The following is a 22,444-nucleotide window of genomic DNA, read 5'->3' as shown; positions in this document are numbered from 1 at the left end:
CATCAACGTCCTGCTACTTCTCCATGTTCAAAATATTCTCCCGCAAAGTAACCTCAAGCTTCAAAATGTTTCGCCCTCAATAGGCTGATAACCCAAGTAAGCGGCAAAATGAAAAAAAAAAATCTCCCCATCAAATCTGATGCAATGTCTCTTGTTTTCTATTTCTTCCATGGGATGTGCCCATGACTCGCATGACCACTATACGTTGCTCATGCAGAATTCTCTTGAGAAGGATTGCTAAATATAAAGAGCAATTCAAACATTGAAGTAAAAATGACCTTGAGATGTTGCCGTATCTCAAGTTTGTTGCAATTGAACCTTTTGAACACAATTGCGAATGAAAAGTAAGGTGGCTTCTAAACACAAACTCATGACGAGGGCTTTAGAGCGAAATGACCGAGTGTCTGTTGAATTTCAAATTTGGTAGTATAATTCGGGAAGTTGCAAGTGCAGGAAACTTAAACATATTTCGTCCTGGCTCTCAATCAACGACTTTGGGCGTTTAAGCAAGTTGGGAAACTCGTAAATGACAGAACAACTAACAGGCCAACTGCCCTTATGATTGATGTATTTATCACAGTAACAGTCATACAGCAGCACCAAAGCACGGTGGGGAGAACTCACTGATTTTTTTTTTGTCTTGCGTTTACACTCGGCTGGGTGCCTTCGTAAAGAGACGTTGTGTGATACATTGGAAATTGAAAAAAAATATATCGGATAACATTTGGGTTCTCTGCCACATTGATAATGTGTCTCATAAATATACCCCAGCAATGAAGTGCACGTTGCGAGGTTAGGTATTTTGTTTCGTTCTGTGCTTATTTAAAAGTAATTAACAACATATTAGGAGTCCGTTGTGCAGCTTCCCAAACAGGAACATAGAAGCGAAAAGTGTGTTTTGGGTCAGCCAGTAGCAGAATGTTGAGAAATGTGCTTCTGAATAGGCTTTCCTAAACAAAGGGCGCAATTGTGTGAAGTTGTTTGCAAAGAGAGTTTTAAATTCATAAAGAGGGCCGTGATAGCATGAATGCTATTAATTTAAGATAGGCTAGCGGGATTTGTTGCTCTTGCGATTGCAAGTTGTCTCAAGTGATATTGCCTGCAAAATTGCAGCGAACGACAATGACGGACATTGATCGATTCCAAGTGCTCGGCTGAACAGTAGAATATTTTTGATCATATGTTACCGACAAATCGGTAGCACAGAAGTGTTTAAAGGAGCCGGGATTTGTCAGAACAAAAGACATCAATTTTCCAAGAAGCACGAATGAAATGAAAACTTCAATCCTACAGCAGCAAATCTTTCCATTTGAAACCGTCATGTAGTGTGTCCACTACTTCCGTTCTGCAACAGAACATCGTAATCAACATGGGGTTTAAGAGAGAGAAGCTTCACTGACCAGTAATGAGATCAAACCCGCGAGTTTTGCGTTAATTCTAAACGCGAGATAACCATTCACAGCTTTCAAATTTCCCTAATGAGATCAAGTGATTTTAAAATCCAGTCTCATCATTCCTCATTTCTGACTGATTGAGCAGTAGCTGGAATATTAGAACTTTCATTTTTGCTGATCAAAACTTCAGGTCACCAGCGGGCTGTAAGGACATATTTATTCCAAGAGCTATATGAAAGTTCCGACCTTCACAAAGCTGCTCAGCAAAAGCTGCATTTCATTTACTTCTCATGTTGAAACCATTCTACCGAAATCGAATCTGAAGCTACAAAATTTGGCGTCATCGCTGATATCTTATGCATTCAGCTTCATTCAAACTAGTAACGACCTCCTACATGAAACAATAGCTCGCTTCCCAACAACCAAATGCTGCTTATTCCAGCAAAGTATATTCATGCACAAATTTCTGAACAAGCAGGTACTTGCTGGATCGGCCCAAGAATCATATCCTGTTCCTACATGTCCTCTAAAAATGCTGCATTACGGTCTCTCAAATACTGATACACGTTCGCAGCACACAAGAAGGTCAATAGCCCCATAGTGTCAACAAAGATCTGAATACACTAATCCCATTTCCCAATGCTTGGCCCATAGTCTTGAAGGCTAAGGCAACACAAGATAATGTCCAAATCCTACTTGAATGCTACGAGAGTTTCTGACACTCGCCCTTCAAGGCGGTGTGTTCCATAGTTCCACCACCCTCTGTGTGAAAGAATTTCTCCTCAACTCCCCTCTTAGCCTTCTGCCTCTTACCTTAGTTCTATTCCCCCTGATCATTGACCCCTCTACTAATGGGAAAATTGATTTCCGATCCAGCCTAATTTTGTCCCTCATAATCTTACATATGTATACATATATATCTCAGATACCGTCTCAATCTTCGATGCTCCAAGGAAAACAACCTCTCTGCCTATCCAACCTTTCCACAGAGATCAGACCCTACAGCGCAAGAAGCATCCTGGTATGTTCCTTTGCACTGACTTTAGTGAAATCGCTTCCCTCCTACAATGTTGATTTTCAGGAATGCACGCAGTCGTGGTCTAACCAGTGTTTTAAACAGTTCCTGTATAACCTCCCTGCTCTTGTATGCTACGCCTCGGCTAAAAAAGGCATGTATCCCATTGGCCATTTGCACCACCTTATCTACCTGCCCTGCTACATTCAGGAATCTGTGGATTTGCACATCAAGTTACCTCTGATCTTCAGTACTTTGCAGGGTCCGACCATTCATAGTATAATACCGTGACTTGCTCTCCAGTCGCATTAACTCACGCTTTTCAGGCTTGAATTCCATTTGCTATTGCTCTGCCCACCTGCCCAGCTCATTAATATCCTCCTGAGGTTCGTGGCTATTCTCCTCACTAATTACCACCCTAACACCCTACCCTCCTAATGTGTTACAAATTAGGCTGAAACAAAATTAAATAAACGTATTGTTTGTACCTCATTGCTGAGCGACACATGCTCTGCATGGTTTTCAAGCCAGTTATCTCGCGTAAAACTTATTCTCCTTCAAAACCCAGCAGAGGTTATTTGCAAATTTAAAATTCAACTGAAACTTCGTAATTTCGCGCCTGTTTCGTTGTCAACAGATGTCGTCAGCACTGTGCAGTATTTCCAGCATTTCTTCTTTAATTTTAATTTAGTTCACGTTGCTTTTTTCTCGTTAGTATTGTATGTATGTTTTTCTTTGGAGTAGCACATGTTACCTCGGGTTTACAAGTGCCTCAGTGTCAAAAAGTTTTTTCAGATCTACGTTTGATTCAACATGATGTGACATTCTTTAGAGCGGATGTTGCGCAATATTTTACTTTTGTGTCTGACTGGTTTTATTTACCATAAAGTAAATATGGAAGTGCTCCTACCCTGATGTCAATATCCCTGCCGTTTATTTTTATGCTCTGCTTACTTGTTTTGTCACCCTTCATTTTTTTTGTTGTTTCTTTCCTATTTACAGGGACCTCTGATCTTTTAAAAATACATTTTTTTTCTTTTAGTTTTTATTGTCTCTTACTTCTTTATCTTTCCATGGATGCTTTTCCGGGGAGTAACAAACTTTCCCTTAGAGCTACAGCTGCCTCCATATGAAATAGATTTTATTTAACATTGACTCCAAGAGGACCTGGTATTCCTTCAGGGGTCCCAGTGAAGGATAACAACTCGCCATTCACACCCCATCTAAAACTGGAACATCCCACTTGGCGCTTGTAAATTTTTTGAAATAGAGACAACTGGCAGCAATCCCGGGCCCATTCAAAAGGACGTGAGCCGGCTATTGCCATAGCCAGCCCCTGCTACACTCGCCCTTATGTAGTGATCACATTCCTGAAATAAAATGAATTTGTGTAAATCTCCTTATCAGACTAAAATCCAATTTCATAATTTAATGGTGAATGTGGACATTGCCGAGGACTGAATACAAGTGGAATGATATCAATTGCCTATTATGCCACTCCTGACAATATTCTGTTCCACTGATTGTAATGTTACTTTATATCAGACATACGGCTTGACCGGTAGCAATTGGCAATCTATATATTTTCAACCCCACTCCTTATCAAATTTTCCTCACAATCCATTTTGTTGTTAGGTAAAGATTCTCATTCGCCATTTCACTCATGATTTCAGGTCAATGTATTGAATGACTTTCAGTGACATTGCTCATTGTCTCGGTGATCCAGAGTGCACTTGTGTTGTACGATACAATGAACGTGAGAGTGGAGCAGAATGAGGGACAAGACATGGACCGTGCACAGTGGGGCTTCACCTGTGGCAATAATGTGGGGTGTGGGACACGCGTGGGAGTAGTCGACTGCAGATTGTCAATATTGTCAAGATTTTAGAAGTCAATAAGCCGGATTAAGAGAACTGAAAGAAGGTGTGGAGAGGTAAGGAAGAGGAAAAAGCAGAAAATGTCAAATTGTAAAACTGTTAAATTAAGTATCACTAACAAAGTTATTATCAATTAGACCTACACTGACATAATGTTTCTGAAATCATTTCTTGATCGCTATTTCAGGAGCACTTCCCCCTCCTGATTTACATATATTTCCAGTATGCTAATTGTCGTCTCTCTAGTTAGCAAACTGTATGTTTAATTCATCTGCCATCTCCCTACTTTTCATTTTCAATTGTCCAGACGTTCTTTATAAAGGACCAAAGCTCATTTTGTTCATTCTTCTTATTTCAATTGCTATATAATCTCTTACTCTACGTTTTTATATTACTAGCTCCTTCTCCTTCATACTCTAATTTTTCGCTCCATATTTTTTGTCATCACTTGCGTTCATTTTATTCTTTCCAATTGTTTGACCTGCCATCCGTCGTTGTGTATTTATTTGTTTTGTCCTTAAGTTCGATCCTTAATTGACCTTTATTTTTGGTTCAGCACGGATGGAGGATCCTCCCCTTAGAAGTTTACTTCTTCATTGGAATGTAAATATTCTGTGCATTCTGAAATATCCCTTTTAATGACTACCACATGGCCTATATTGACCTATACCTTAACCTTATTTGGCATTTCAATTTAGTTTGTTCTGCTTTCTTGTCCTCATAAATGCTCTTATTTAAGGTTAAAATATTAGTGCAGGATGCACTTGTTTGTCCCTCAAAATGAATGTAAACTTTGATCATATTATCATCGCTGATACCTAGGGGTGTCTTCACTCTGAGGTTATCAATTATTCCTAACTCGTTACTCAATACCAGGTCTAGCATAGCTTGCTGTCTGGTTGGCACCAGAATGTTCTTTTCGAATATAATATCCTTTAACCATTGTATGATGTCCATATCTATGCGATTTTTGCTCATCCCATTTTTCCCTCATGTTGTTCAGTTTCTCCCAGGGTTAAGAAAATTATCAGTTTCGGATCCTCCCCCGTTTCAGGCCTTTACCAGGATCAGACCTGCCCCGGTTCGGAAGCTCATGGGGTTCAGATACTGAACAAGTTGGGACCCTCCCTAGTTTCTGAATCTGAACACTTTAAGATGCTTCCTTGTTTCGAACCCTCACCTGGGTCGCATGCACCAGATTTGAACCCAGCCAAGGTTCAGACCCTGCCCAGGTTTGGACCAGTCACAGGTTCTGACACATCCCGCATTCAGACGCTCGCTGGCTTTTAGCAAGTTTGGATCTTCCCCGGATTCGTTCCCTCATCAGGGGCTGACTCTCAACGGGTTCAGAACCGCCCAGTTTCGGACCCTTCCCAGCCCAGAATCTTCTCAGGGTTCAGAGGCTCAGTAGATGGCCCTATATGCTGAAGAATAATTAAATAGTTTGCACTGTTGTGAAAAGTAGCATCTTCAGAAAAGATGGATCGCAGGTGTGGATACTGGGAGATATTGTAGCATGAAGGAGGGAGGGAGGAAGTGTAATCAAGGGAGCTTTGGGAGTCGGTAACATTATAGTTCATATTTGTGAACAACCCATTCTATGAAATGGATGTAGAGAATGCGAGGAAAGAAAGGGAAGGGAAATGCCAGAGATGTACTGTGCCAAGAGAACAGTTGGGGAAATTAGGAGAAGAGTTAATGATTTCTTCAGTTGAAATCTAAGGAAGGAAATGGCAACAAAAGTCATCAAAATAATCAGGAACCTCAGAAGTGTCGCGACAAAAAATGGTGCATGCACCCTGCACAACGGCAGCATAGCCAGAACACATAAGGATCCCTCAGTGCGACAATTTGAGTTTAATATCCATATGTTCGCACCCGAAGACGACACACCTACACATTGCAATCACTCCCCTACCCAGAAATCGTGTTCATGAATGTGCGACTGCTTTCATTCCTAGAACATAAGCATTGAGGGACAGACCAGTTCAACTGGAATGGAGAGTGTATGAAACTGAACAATTCAGTTATAAATGGGATCATTGGAATTTTCCAGAAGAAGATGGTAGAGGGAAACTTGCACAAAAATTGCATCATTATGCCTCTTAGGAAAAATATCGTCCATTTTGCGTTTAAGGAGAACAAGGGGTTTACTGAGACTGGTTGAGTTGGGAATTGGTGTTGCACAATTCACTGTGATTTGCTGCAGAACGAACTCGACTTCTAGAGCATAGCTCAAAACTCAGAACAGAGGAAATCACTCCGGTTGTGGGACAGCCGGGACAGTATGAGGAAGTGAATGGGGATTCACAACCTGAAGAAGGGAGGGAGTTTTCTGATTGGAGGAAGTAATCAGCCAAACGGCATTGAATAAATCCAACCCTGAAACTTGATCATGCTTAAGGCTGATTTACCATAACGTGATGAAAGAGAATTTAAAACCTTCGGGTTGGATGGAATGCATGGATACGTAATGAAAAGAAAAGAGGGAGAGACAGCAAGAACATTATTTTATATGCAATAGAGCATGATTAGAGGACGTGAATGCAGCTAATATAATTCATGTTTTTAAAACAGAACATAGACCAAGATGAAAGAAATAAACACCAGTTAGCACAACGTCAGTGGCAATAAAAAATAAGGGAATCAAAAATATAATAGAAGAGCGTCTAGAATCAAACAACATAAGAAGGAGTAGTCAGTGCTAATGCCCAAAGCAAGGAAATACTTGACAAACTTCATTTGATTACTTGATTTGTCATCAGAAATTGACGATCAGATTCGTACAATAGATGGGGAGCTTCTACTTTGATTTTCTCAAGGCCTTTTTTAAATCACAACATCACAGAATCAAGAGAAATGTTAGAGCAAGTGGGGTTAGGGGACATGTAGCAGAATGGATAGCAAGCTGGTTACAAAAACAGAAAACAGGGAACACGGGTTAAAGGGGTTTACTGAGACTGGTGGAAGTTGGGAAATGGTGTTTCACAAGGAACAGCGCTGGGATCATTACCTTTCACCATTTACACAAATGTTATGGGATTGAGAGCAGAAAGATGATTCCAAAATTACAGACAAACCCAAATTGAGAGAACATTGAATATAGAGGGTGAATACCACAAAATACCTGAGCACATTAATGATAATTAATAAACCTGCGCAGTGGTCATTTTAATGGAAAATTCGTTTCAACATAGCTGAGGGTCAGGTGCTGCATTTTGATAGAAATGTCCAAAAGGGTCCCAAATACTCGTTGGAAGTTACATGTCCCAATCGGGTCGAGCTTCAGTGGTTCAGTTGTTCAGCGTAACAGATTCACGAATCAATTAAAGTAGCAATGCAGTTCATCTGGAGACGAATGGAAGTGAGAGGGAGAAAACACAAGGAGGACTGGAATACTGTACCGATGCTGTCAAATGTCACTAACTCGGTGTAGCCCGTTTCTGCCCAAGTGGTTCAATAAAAAACAGATAAATTTCGATGGACAAGGCACTCGTTACCAATCACTTTCAATGGACAGAAAACCTCTTCCTGTATTCAATCCATTACATTGATAAAACACAGAGACACCATGGAATGGAGAGGTCACTCCCCAAAGAAGCACGGTTTCAAAACAAAATTAACTTATTTCATTTTGGCTGCTGACCCAAATTTCAGGACAATCATAAAATGACAGGTACTCCCAATAATAATATCTCTCCGGGGTCAGGTATTCAGCTCTGATCAGTGACCCAAACCCAGTGTGATTTTTCTCCGACTTCCAGTAATATCTTCCTTCAGAGATCTTGCCTTCACTGAGGTCTGGTCCAACAGTGCACAATATTCCACTGAATTCAATAACTTAATAATTCAGAAAATCTGTAAGTTACACACGGAAGCCTGTTAGCTTTTAAAGAAATTAAGGAAAGCTGCACAAAATTCAGGACATTTGACGTAAGCAAATTATATGTCTGATGAGCTGCCTTTTTTGTGGTGACCACTAGATCAGCGTGTAAAATTATCAGTCACAGCGTATAACCAACGATAAGCTCACACACAGATTTCCACAACTGAAATGTTTGTTGGCACTTACCGGGAATGCCAATAATGCCAGTGTCAGGTAATATATTTTGTTAGCCACTTGAATTGGACGATGCATTTTCCGAGTGAAGTAATGTGTCTGTTCGTGCTGTAGATAATCTCTGCATTAAACTCATTCACAAAACCTTTAATTTATGCCGTATGCAACCACCTCTGCGGATGTTGATATTACAACATCGTGCATTATTTTTTGAACAAGGCAGAGACAGATTACCACATCGGGTTCGATGATGGAACATGCTAATGTCTGCGATTGAGCTGCCACGTTCCAAAGGCTCGACAATAAGGATCACATTGTTCAAATAATAAAGTTAGAAGCTGTATTCTCCATCCAATGGCGCTGTCATCTCAAACACCGCGTCATTTTCCTCTCATTTTTTTCAGTAATGTCCTTCACCTGTTGCTGACTATTAACTAGTTAAATTCCAAATATTCTGGTGTCTCTCCAGTGCTGCTTCATTGCACCCTGAAATGTAGCTGCCCTCTTTCAACGTGGGAATTCTGTTAAGTGCTGAAATTGTGTTATTTTTGACTATCCGTTTCATAATTCAAATAAGTTTCTGAAAAAAAAATCGACACAACAAAATGCGTCCAAATCACAATCAGATAAAGCAGATCAAACTGGTCAATGACTTTAATCCAATAGAACACATCAATCAGTACATTCCCTCCAAGAGATTACAAACACGTCAATTGATACAGCAGAAGAAATGGTAAAGGTCCAACAACGGTGGCAAACCCTGCAACGATGACAGTTTTAACTGCCTTTTCTGAGATTTCTATCTGACATTTCCTTTCTGATATTTTCTTCTAACTCTTTTCTTGTGGCTCTTCTTTTCTGGCTCTTTTTCTTCTGCAGAAAGCAGTCTCAAGGTGGATACAAAATTCCTCGTCATCAATTGAAAAAAAAAATACATGATACTTAAAGAAATGTGTCTATAATTGGGGAGAAATAAGTTTTCTGGCTCGTTTATTTGATTCCTAATTATGCCTTTTTTCTCACTTCTTTATTTTGTGTCTTTTTTTCCGAATGCATCGACTTTCTTGCGTTTATTTTCCGGCATCTTTTCCCGATTTTTTTTTTTCTGTCTGACTTTATCTGTCTTTTTATGACTCCTTTTTCTGAATTTTCTCCAGACTTTTCTTTTTGTCAGAATTGATCCCTGCCGCAATTTATGAGTGGCCCCTGTCATTTTTTTCTCTTTAGTTTGCACGCTAATTTTGGACTACTCCCTCAATATTCCTGCTCCCTCAATATTTGGTGTGCCACATCAATTTTGGAGATCCCCTCTTAAACATCCACCAACCACACCCCCCACCACCAATGTAGCGCGCCTCACTAAATTCTGTAGCCTTCCCTCTCTGCCCACCAACTTGAAGCCGCCATTTTATGTGGCCATCCACATTTTTCTTACTCCCTCAATATAATTGCACCCCCTACCTTCAATTATTTACTGACCTAATTTTCATTTTTACAAATTCCCTCGCCTCAATTTTTCTATACTCCCAGACTCAGTGATGGGAATCGTACTCAATTTTGGAGAGCTGTTGCTCGGTCCTGCTGTTCCTCTACTTTTTGGTGACCGCCAATGAACAGGGGTACACCACAATGTTTGACATCCTTTTTATTTTTGACCAGCAATCCAATTTGGCCCCGCCCTCAATTTTGCGCACCCCACCCCCAAACTAGTGATCCCAGTACTTCACCCACACCTGGGCACGCTCAATATATGCAGCCTTATTGCAGGTTTTTTCAATTTAATTCCAACATATTTTTCAGACAATTTATGCTGCCCCCACAGTATTGTGGTGCCCCCATTCATTTTCAGAGTTCCACCTTCATTTAGTTTTAGATGCTTTGCAATTATTAGCCATCCTCTCAGTTTTGTTCTGCACTAAATATTTGGGTTGTGCACCTGATTTTTTTGGGATACAACTCCTCAAGAACCCCCTCAATTTGCCGCCTACCTTCAGCACCCTACAATCCCACCCTTCATCCCCACAATGTTTGCATTAGTCTGCATTTTTCAAGCTCCCTCAATTTAAGCCAGTCCCCTTAATTTTCTCCTGTCTGCTTTCTTCCAGAATCTTTGCTTTTGATCCTATTCTGTCTCGATATTATGGAGCCTCCCCCCCCCCTCAATTGTGCGTCTGAAGGTGATGGTGTAGTGGTATTCTGGCTGGATTAATAACCCAGGATAATGCCCTGGGGTTCTAATTCCTCCACAGAACTTGATAGAACTTGAGTTCACTAAAAATCTGCAACTAAAGCCTAGTGATGAAACCATTGTCTATCATTGTAATGTCCTAATCTGTCATCCTTACCTGATCTTGCCTACGCATGCAGCCAGACCCACAGTAATGTGGTTGTTGCTTAAATTTTCTTTTGAGATGTTCTAGCTGCCCACATGCAAATAAGCTACGACAACTCATTAAAAAGGACTGAAACCGGTTGGACCAACTGGAATCGTTCAATCGACCAAGGCTACAGGAACAACAATGGGAATCTCTGAGCTGTCCACCCTGCAAAGCCGTCCTTACTAGCATCTGGGTGGTAGAGCCAACATTGGGAGAGCTATAGTCATACAACATCCTGCGATAGCCATCATCACGTTATCATAACTTGTCGATAATGCCTCAAACACCACCATGAAAATCCTTTCATATATCCTGCCCACCGACAGGGCAGGCCTAGCAAAGGTGGCTGCACATTGTTGTACAGTCGCAAAGCAGTTCCCCTGCATGTGCTCAACATCGAATCTGGACCCAATGAATTTTCAAGGCATCAAGGAAAACATGAGGAAGGAAACCTCCTGCTGATTAACACTTGCCACACCCCCCACCCCATAAAAACTCAGCTGATCAATCATTGCTCTTCCATGTTGAACACCACTTGGAGGAAGCACTGAATGTGGCAACAGCGCAGAAAGTACACTGGGTTGGGTAGTTCAATATCTATCAGCAACAGTGTTATGGTAGCATCACAACTGACCGAGCTGCCAGAGTGCAAAATGAAATAATTGCTGCACTGGGTCTGTGGCTAGTGATGAGGGAACCAACAAGGGGAAAAATAATTGCCACATCATCACCAACCCAGCTGCCGCTCAATGCTTTTGAACATGATGGTATCTGTAGGAATGGCCTCTACACAGTCATTGTGCAGATGAAGCTTCAAATTTATGATACACTTCATCGCATTTTGTGGCGCTACGACCATGCTAAATGGAAGAGCTTTTGAGCAGATCTAGCTGCTCAAGGCTCAGCATCCATGAAGCTCCGTGCAGCAACGGAATTGTACCCGAACATAATATGTAACCTCATGGCCCAAAATATACCCCGCTCTATCATTACCATCGGATCAGGGCATCAATCATGGTTCGATTAACATGCAGGAAGGCAAGCCAGGAGCAGCGCCAGGCATCCCTACAAATGAGGTGTCAACCTGGTGAAACAATAACATTGTATAAATTCTGTGACAAAATAGCATAAGCAGCAAGTGATACACAGAGCTAAGCGATCCCACAACTAAAGGAAAAGATCGAAACTATGCTTCCCTGTCACAGCCAGAAATGATTAGTGGGGAACAATTAAACAACTCACTGGAAGGGATGTCTCCACAAATATCCCAATCACCAATTCTGAAGGAGCTCAGCACATCAGTGCAAAAGACAAGACTCAAATATTTCCCACAATCTTCAGCCAGAAAATGCTAGTGGATGATCCAACTCCGCCTCATTCGGAGGTCTCCAACATCAGTGACGCCAGTCTGCAGCCAATTCGAATCATTCCATGTGATATCAAGAAACGGCTGAAGGCACTGTTTACTCCAAAGTCTAAGTTCCCAAACAATAACCAGGCAAAAATATTGAACACTTGTGCTCCAGAACTTGCCATGCCCCAAGCCAAATTGTTCCAGTATAGCAACAACACTGTCATTTGCCTGGATATGTGAAATATTACCCAGAAATGACCTGTACATAACATGCAGGACCAATCCAACCCATCCGATAAACGCCCCATCAGTCCACTCTTGATCACCAATTAAGTAGTTGAATTGTGATTAACAGTGATATCAAGCGACACTTGCTTAGCAATGACCCGCTCACTGACACCCCGTTTGGATACCCCAAGGACCCCACAGCTACTGAACTTATTACAGCCTTGGTCCATACATGGGCAAAATATATGAGCTCCCCAGGTGGGGTGAGAGTGACTGCCCCTGAGATCAATGCCACGTTTTAAACAACGTGTGGCTTCATGTAGCCTCGCAACATTGGAGTTAATGGCAAACAGATTTAGAGTTCTAGGCTAGTTGGAGTCACACCTAGCACAAAAGAAGATGCTTGAGGTTGTTGGATGTCAGCCATCTCAGCTCCAGGACATCACTGTAGGGGTTCCTCAGGATAGAGCACTTGGCCTAATCATCTTCAGCTGCTTCATCAATGACATTCCTTCCATCCTTAAGTTAGAAGTGGGGAATTTTCGCTGATGATTGCATAATGATCAGCACATTTTGGGAATTCTCAGATACTGAAGCAGACCGTGTCCAAATGCACCAATACCTAGACACTTTCCAGGCTTGGGCCGGCAAGTGACAAGTGCCATTCGCATCACATAAGTGCCAGGCAAAGACCATGTCCAACAGGAGAGAATTCAACCATCGCCTTTTGATGTTAAATGGCATTACCATCGCTGAATTAGCCACTATCAATATCCTGCAGGCTACCACTAACCAGAAACTGAACTGGATGAACCATATAACTACTGTGTTAACAAGAGCATGTCCAAGGCTAGGAATTAGGTGACGATTCACTCGCCTCCTGACTCTGCAAAGCCTGTTCCACATCTGTAATGCACGAGGCAGATGTGTGATGGCATACTCCCACTTGCCTGTATGGGTGTATCTCCCGCAACACTCAAGAGGCTTGACACCGTCCAGGACAAAGTAGCCCACTTCATTGGCATCACAATCAAAGCATTCACTGCCTCCACATCCAACACACAGCAACAGAAGCCTGTACCATATACAAGATGAAATGGAGGAATTCCGCAGCTATCCTTCGGCATCACCTTGCAAACCAAAGGCATCTATCATCCAGAACGACAAGTACAGCAGATCAGTGGGAACAGCACCTCCTGCAAGTTCTCTTCCATATCACTCACCATTCTGAGTTGGAAATATTTTGCCATCCCTTCACTGTCACTGGGTCAAAAACCAGGAATTCCCTTCCTAACAGTGCTGTGGGTGTGCCTACACCACATGGACTGCAATGGTTCCAGGAGGCAGCTCACCACCACCTTCTCAAGTGCAACCAGCGATCAGCAATAAAGGCAGGACCATCTAGGAAAGCCGACATCCTGTGAATGAAGAAAACAAGTGGAAGAATCACAAAAGTCTAGTGTGCACGTGCAGCATTTAATTACGAATGCTAATAGAGCGTTATTGTTTGTTGGAGGGGAATTGAATACAATGGTGGGTATTCTTCAGTTGTACATTGCTCTAGTGAAACCAAATTTGGAGTTCTGTAGACAGTAATTGTCACCTTATTTAAGGTAGGATGTAAATGTGTTGGAAGCAGTTCAGAGACGGTTTACATGTCTGATGTCTGGCATAGGTAGATTGACTTATGAGGAAAGCTTTGGCAGACTAGCCTTTTGTCCGTTGAAGTTTAGAAGTGCACGAGGCGACTGCATTGAAACATATAAGATTCCGAGGGGTCTTGACCGGGTATATGTGGGGATGATATATCCTCTTGAATGAAAATCGAGAACTAGGTGTCACATTTTATAACAGAGGTGAGGCGATTTTTTCACACTGACGGCCTTGAGACTTTGGAACTGTTTTGCTTAAAAAGTGCTTGAAGTAGAACATTTGAATATTCTTAAGGCAGAGGTGGAGAGATCCTTGATAAGCAAATGGGTTATAAGTTATCATCGGTAGGTCGAATGCAGATTTCCAGTTACTATCAGATCGGCAGTGATTTTATTATACGGCGAAGCAGGTTCGAGGTGTTGAATGGCCAAATTTTGCTCCTTGTTCGTATGCTCTTGTGTAAGGTTAATAGGTGCGTAGTTAACCTCTTCCCCTCTCCCCCTTTCTTAACTAATGGAACAACAATTGCTATCTTCCAATCTTCAGGTCCCAGAATCTATAGAATTTTGGTAGCTGACCATCACGACAGCTCTGCAGCCAACTATTGCAACTCTCTGATTTATGGTTATCAGATCAAGAGCAATTATCAGCATTCAGCCCTATTAAGTTATCAGGTCCACATATTCATTTATTTTCCTTCATCATTATCGCCAGTCTCTTGGTTCTCCAGTATTACTGGGAGAATTTCCCCATCTCTTGCACATGGGTTTCATGGCGGTGTGAAGCGGAGAACCTAGCGGCAGGCAAAAAGTCACAACTCCTCTGTCACAAATTAGCTTGCAATTTTCCAAATGGCGTACTCACGTTGCATCTATTACCCCTCTAACTAATGGCATGATTTCATTTTGCATTCATTAGCATGTCACGAATGCTCATTAAAGTAGATTCTCACTGGAATCTGGCCACGCCTTCAGTCTTCCGTAATGCCAGCAGGAAGGTAGATCGGCGGCAAATCCATTTGTGAAACGGTGGGATGCACAAGTCCCTCTTCAGTTCACTAGGAAACTCCAGGCGAGTGGCCCATAGCTGCTGGAGAGATGTTGCGATGGATGCCACTTTGCTTGGGCTGTCGGGTACTCCTGCTCTTTGCCTACATTGTCCCGAGAAACACCATTGCACTGCGATACACATGCATGCTTCCAAATTTAGCGACTAAAACTTCAACCCGGGGTGGGCTGTGAGGCGAGGGCTGGGTTGATGAACACGAGGGGGTATCGGGGAGTGAAGCTCGTGTAATGGCATTCAGTTGCACGGGCTAACACCAGGGCGACAGTTGGGAAGGAAGGTTGTGCAATGGCCGCCAGGGGAAAGGGTGAACACCAGTGCAACAGGCGGAAGGGAAGGCTGTGAAATGGCAGTTAGGGGGAAGGGCGAACACGAGTGCGCCCTTTCTCAGAATGCCCTCTAAACTTTTGTTGCCGCAGGAGTGAGCAATAGTCCGCTAAAAAGGAAAGGAGGGAGACTTCCTTGGATGGAAAGGCCCTGATAGCCAGCGGTTTCAGTACCAGTGTTAAAGAGTTACTCTGAACTCAGTGGCTTCAAACCACAGTCGCTGCACCTCAATAGAAGCACATTGGAAGACAATTTACGAATGCAAGCAATAGTGAAGAAGGAATAGCGGCATCTTTTAGGAAATTTCATCAATGAAGGCCTGCCACGTGTTCACCAGGTCTGACTCACCTTATGGGGCAAAGATCATCCAATCATTGATTGGTCATTAATTGTGATATCAGAGACTGAAGCACAGAGCTAGGTTGGACCAATCGAGTCTCTTAATCTGTAGCATCCCACACAGATCTCAAGATTTTGCACATCCTCGATGCCACCTTGGTCATCTCAGTGTGTGTGTTTGTGTCCCAGGGACAAGCTGGCTTCAGCCACCATGCAGGTATGGTAGAAAAATCTATGGACCCTTACATTCTCCAAACATGTCATCCTCACAGGTTAACTTTGTTGCCTCTTGAAGTGTTAATGCCTTCAAATTCCCCTTTCAAAGAGAAGGCAAAAGGTGATAGTGATATTGTGCTCAATGCTGCCCTTGTCAAGGTCCTATTGTAAGCGAGGAAGCAGGGGAGGGAGAGGCGACGCTGCGTGCATCCAGAAGGAGGCAAATGGTCATTCAGAGCCAGAGCATCATCAGCAGTGTCAGTAGCTGTGCCCAGACAACGGGTTGGCTCGCCAGACCTAGGGCATATCGAAGAGTCTCCTACTTACAGATCAAGTGAGTGGCATTGCCATGCACGTCTGCCCTTGTCCCAAGCTCAGGTATGTCACATTTGCCACATTGTTGGTGAACATATGACCCACGTGCAGTTGGACACTATGCCTGGCCAGTGGCTTTGAAGGTGACCACTGCGCTCAATTTGTTAGCATCTGGATCTTTGAAATGTTCAACAAGCAGGCAGCGTGGCGTTAGTCAGTCCGCAGCACATCGTTGCAAAAATAAGCTAACGGTTGCACTTTGTTGGAAGGCCCGTCATTTGGTCTGGCTCTTTCCGGGCGAAGATCATCAGGCTGTGAAATAGAACGGCTTTGCCAGCATCTCAGGCTTTGCAAAAGTGCAGCATGAACTAGATTCCACCATTATGGATGTACGGGCTCCATGGTAGCAGTCCACAATATGTATAAACCGCAAGGACCTTCGTTCCATCAAAGTATAACTGGTGTGTGAACACCCAAAGCACATCCTGCACGTTTTTGAAGTTTTACCCTAGGAGCTGCCAGAAATCCTACACACTAATTGAAACCTGGGTGCCTGATATTTTGGAGGAGCCATTATGTCTGCAGGGATGGTTGCTTGGAGATAAGGGGTGTGCACTGAAAAGCTGGCTGATGACACCAGTGATTCACCCTCAGACTCGTTCCGAAGAGAGGTGAAACGCTGCTCAGTGCTCCACATATTTCCGATGGAGCAGACCACACAGCTTCTGAAGATGCCTTCAGATGTGTGGACCGTTCAGGGGGCTCACTCCAATGCCCTCCCAAGAGAGTTTCCAACAACATCGCAGTAGTTTGAGCTCTTATCAATCAAGCTATGCAAAGAGGCGAATCCCTGCCAGAGTACAACCTGGAGAAGGAGGAGACCTCATCGGAGGATATAGATCTGAAGACCCAGGTGCCTTTTGGGGCTGCTGGGGGGTGGTGTGAGCTCGATTACGCAATGTGGGAAGGAGGCTGTGGGAAACGTGCCTGTGATACGTTAATTGCTGCAAGTGTCCCGGAAGACTAAAGTCAAGAGAGGGAATAAAGCTACATCTGTCCTTGACCTCAATAAAAGTTTCCTTTAACTGAGGGGATTTCCACCCACTTGCAGCGAGAATGAGGCTCACATTCACACGTCCGTGATCTACCCTCATAAATCATCAGGCTAAGAATGATGCTTTGGTCGACGGGACATGCGAGTGAGCCACTCTGGGAATGGAGAGGCCTTTTAAGAACACGATATATGTGAGAGAAGACTTGAAAACTTCGCTGCCAACCAATGATGCAAATAATACTGCGACATGCCTAGGCAACTTATGCTCCCCTGCATGTATATTACCTGCCACCAACACAGAGGTGATACAAGTGTAGGTTGAATATCAATGCTTAATGAACTGCCCTCACTCATTGGTGTTTCTTAAGTAAAACGTTTTGGAAATGTTTACAGCACGCACTTCCGATTAATATTTAAACACATCTCCCTGACATCATGCAAGGGTTTGGATACAACTTCAAATGAGCTTGACATCACATGAATGTGACTCTCACAGTGTGTCACTATCACTGAGTGGGAGGAAGACTAAATCTCGAAATAACAGGATTCCAAAGTCGTAATTCTCAGCGCCTTCAGTTGAAAGAAACATTCCCATCAGCATAAAATGTATTCACAGAAGTTCAAATTATTTGTATCTATAGAACACTCCAAGCCCAAAATCAACATCAATTTTTCTTAACTTCATGAACTCTAAGACTATGTATAGGTGCAGGACGGACATCCGCAGCAGAGCTCGGGGCAGCTTGCTGACTTCTACGTCCTGATGTCTGTGATGAACTTGAAGGACGTCTTCTGGTGTCCCAGGCTTGGACGCCCCGGCCTGATAAGCTTCACCTGCTCAGTGGAAGAAGCGCCCTTGGCGGACTGAGAAGCTGGAATGGATGGTCTCACAGGCAGTGTGGGTTGTGAGCTGCGGGGCACCCTTTGAGAGTCCTGAGAGGAAACCGATGGTTAGTCCAGCTGGCTCTCGTCCCCCTTGCGGGTGTCCGAGGGCCCCGCCCTGACCCCCGCAGGATGATACTGTATGTGTAGGGGGGTCAACCTGCCTCCTCGCCATGTTGCCTACATCTTTCTGGTATCCACCGGCGTGTCTGTCCATGTAGTGCAGAGCTGAGCACAAATCCGTAAAGACCTGGTGGACCGAGATTGCCATGTTGGTCACCAGCCTAACCATGGTGACATACAGGCATATGGCTGATGGAACAAGGACAACAGCCTGAACGGGGGCGGACTCTTCCCCCTTTCGCTCTTGTCTGCTGAGTCATTGCCGAATCTCTGCCTGATGTTCCGTGGCCTATCGCTGCAGCAATGTAGTTCAGGTCAAAAACTCCTCTACATTTTCCAAGCAAACTAACCTGGCATATTTTCAGTGCTAATTTGCGACGGAGTAAAGTTCTATCTGCACTGCCTCCTAAAATATTCACATGGCCAGGAACAACAAGGCGTTTATATATATAAATATATATATATATTGATTAAAGATCCATCTACATTACCCCATCAAACTGTTGCAAGATGAATGCTGCAATAGGCCCAGATTGAACTTAATGTATCGCTATCCCCTCATGTAGAGCAAGGACCTTAAAGGTACTGGCTTGGACACACATAAAGTATCCCTGTACAAGGTCCATCGAACACTACAATTGCACCTATACCAGAGGGTTAGGTTCAGAAAAAAAATTACATGTATGATTGGCAAAATACAGCCCCGGGTTTATTATGTGGTCTACCAATTGATGCACTCCAGCCCTCTTCTGCGTTCAGCAAATTGTGAATTAAACAAAAGCTGCTGTATAAGTTTCACTAGTGTACATTGAATTAAAAAAGCCTGCTTTCTGTTGTCCACTGTTTCTGGGCGATTTGTTCCTTGGTGATCTTCGATAATCTCTAGGTGACTTTGGCAGCGTGCCGCCAAGTTCGAACACAAAAATGTTCCAATCCTCAATCAAAGCCAGCAATGAGAGCCTAAAAGAAGAGAACGGCAGGCATTGAGTGCCGAATATTCAACAAGTGTGGATTTCTACCTGCTTTTCACGAATGCCCTTGAAACATCTGCGTGCTTTATTTTTAAAGACCGTGTAGCTGTCTGCAAAAATTACAATTTTAAATGGAATTAAAAGTATAAATATGCATTAAAATATTAAAAACAATGATTGTCGGCCGAAGGGAAAACTGACAAAATGGATGATATGTTTGCTTGTATGCAAAAAAAAAAGCAAATTATTTCATCACCAAATTGTCAGGGGAGTTGGATGGAATTGCAAGCACCAGCTATGTGATGGACATAATCTTGCCAATGACAACAAACAGTTCTCTGAAATAGAATTTATAAACAAATTGCTGGTTGAATCTGCTGCAATTTTGTCCAGATTGAAAAGAGCAGTTCGAGAACATTTGCTTGTCGAACCGAAGTTTGTGAGAACTGTCAATGATATCAATGAAGCTCTGGACTTGTAGCTGGAAAGTATGTCAAATCATTTCCCTTATTTATTCCTCATACTTTGCACTGGCGTTTATTGAGAATTGTAATGCCCACGGCAGTTGTAGATTTCCATTTAAAGGACACCAGAAACATGCTAAGCTCACCGAAGAATTAGTCTCATTGCAGTCCTAAAACATGGACAGGTTTCATTGAGGCTGTAAATGAAGTCATGTCAAATAAGCAACTGAGTGGAAAACATTGCCAGTGAAATCAGCCAGAAAAACATAACCCTGACACAGCCAAACATAATGGGGTACTGAAAAGGAAATCATGACTAATTCAGAGAAATAAACCTAGAACAGATAACTATTTTTATTTATAGCAACATTCACCAAGGAAATTGTGTAAATATGCTCAAAGATCAAGCCATGCAAACACTTCCGCACCAAATGAATACCGCAAGTTTCTATCCCTTCCCCCTTCTTATCTCCCATCTACATGCTGCCCCTCGTTGACATCAACCAAAAGAGAACAATTGTTTTCCAATGTACACTGATGACACACAGATCTACCTAACAACCCGGTCTCTCGTATCCTCCACGCTGGTAGAATTCTCAGATTGGTTATCTGGCATCCAGAACTTGAAGTTATGGAATTTTCTCTCTATTTAAACAACGGGACGTTGGAAGGCTGGTCCCTTTTCCAAACACCCTTCCCTTCCCGCTTCTGATGAATTATCAAGAACGAAGTAAGGCTGTAAAATTAGTGTTTAGTGACTAGCTGGGGCCCAAGCTTTGAACCTAGATTTACCACATTGGTCAGAGCCTGTCAACCTGAACATGATCCGTTCATCCCTATGCTCTGTTTTCTGTCCACTAACCAATTGTCAGTGCATGCCAGTATATTTCCCTTATCCCATGAACTTTAATTTTGCTTTCTAACCTCCTTTGTAAAAACGTATTGAAAACATCCTGAAAATCCAAATCCACCACATCCACTGGTGCTCCCTTATCTTTTCTGTTAGTAACATCCTCGAAAATCCAAACAGGTTTGTTCAAACATGATTTCCCTTTCAAAAATCCATGTTTACTCTGCCCATTCGCATCAGTTATCAGTGACTTTATGATACGTTCCAACATCTTCCTCCGCTTGATATCAGGTTAACAGGCCTGTTATTTTTTTCTCTCCTTGCTTTTTTAGTTAGTTGGGACATTTATGCTACCTTCCTATCCTTAGGCAGAATTTCCAAATCTATCCAATTTTGAAAGAGGATCAACAATGTATCCAATACCTCTAGATAATTCCATTCCAAAATTGTGGGTTGTAAATCATCAAGTCCAGTCCATATAATTTCTCCAGCACTACTTCTTCACAGATGCCAATTCCTTACAGATACTCGATCTCCTTATTTCGTTATCTCCCTTGTGTTTCAAGAGGGCATCTTGTATCTTCTTCTATGAATACAGGGGCAGGGTATTTGTTCAGCTACCTGCCATGTTCTTAGTCTTCATTAATAATTAGCAATTAACTGTCTGTGATGGACACACAATAAGCTTCACCAAAGTTTTCCATTTATATACCTACTGAAGATTTTGCAGTCTGCTTTTATATCAGTCGCTAATATAATCTCATAATATATTTTCATTTTAACAATCCATTTGTTTCCACTGTTTTGCTGATTTATAAAATCCTCCCAGTCTTAAACCTTACGACTTCATTTCACAAATTGAAATGCCTGTTCCTTTTGCCTGATAGATTCCTTACCTTCACTTGTTAGCCATGCTTGCCTTTATTTTTCTACCTTAAAGGAATGTAAGTTTATGGCAAACTGTATTATTTATTTAAATGCTGGTCATTGCCTGTCTACCATCATAATTTGACTTTACTTCTCCAATCTATGTCAGCCAGTTTGCCCCTCGTATCTTCACGCTTTCCTATGTTTAGATTAAATGCCTAGTTTTGGATTGAAATGCAACACTTCAAAATCTTATTTAAAATTACATCATATTGTGGTGACTCCTCCCTAAAGAGTCCTTTACAACGAGAATATTAATTTACCCGTTCTCATTGTACAATACTAGATATAAAATAACATGTTCTTTAGTTTGTTTCTCGACATCCACATATAGAAATCCATCACGTATATATTCCAGGAATTCATACACCCAGCATTAGTGTTAATTATGGTCAGCGAGTCCATTTGTAGATTGAAACCTCTCACAGTTACCGTGTTACCCTTATTACATGCACATCTAATTTTGTTCTTTATGCGATGCCCTACATGAGTACTTTAATCTGGTGGCGTTTAAATTACTAACATTTTCTCCGACCTTTTTTTTTTAAGTCCAACCAGACTGATTCTATATATTCTAAACTAAGATCTTATCTCTCTAATGTACTGATCCCATCTTTTATCAATAGTGGGTCCCCACTTCCTTTTTATTTTTTGCTTATCGTCCCAAAATGCGGAATACCCTTGACTGTTCAGCATTGTCACCCCAGTTGCCAGGTCGGCACAATGTCAATTTGATCTTACGTTTGTTTCTATTGGTGCCATCGTGATTCCTAATTTAACACAGAACTGCCTATACTGTACAAGCAGAACCTTCTTCTTAGTCATCCTCAAGCCATTGATACCAACGTGGACCACGAACATTGGTTCCTCCCACTCCCTTGCAAGCCTCTCTCCAGTCTAGAATATATGCCCTTAACGCTGGAACTAGGCAGGCATCACAGCCATCTGGACT

Source organism: Carcharodon carcharias, assembly GCF_017639515.1.
Source record: "Carcharodon carcharias isolate sCarCar2 chromosome 24 unlocalized genomic scaffold, sCarCar2.pri SUPER_24_unloc_2, whole genome shotgun sequence".
Taxonomy (NCBI): Eukaryota; Metazoa; Chordata; class Chondrichthyes; order Lamniformes; family Lamnidae; genus Carcharodon; species Carcharodon carcharias.
The sequence above is the reverse complement of the archived record's forward strand: the minus strand, read 5'-3'. Positions refer to the sequence as shown.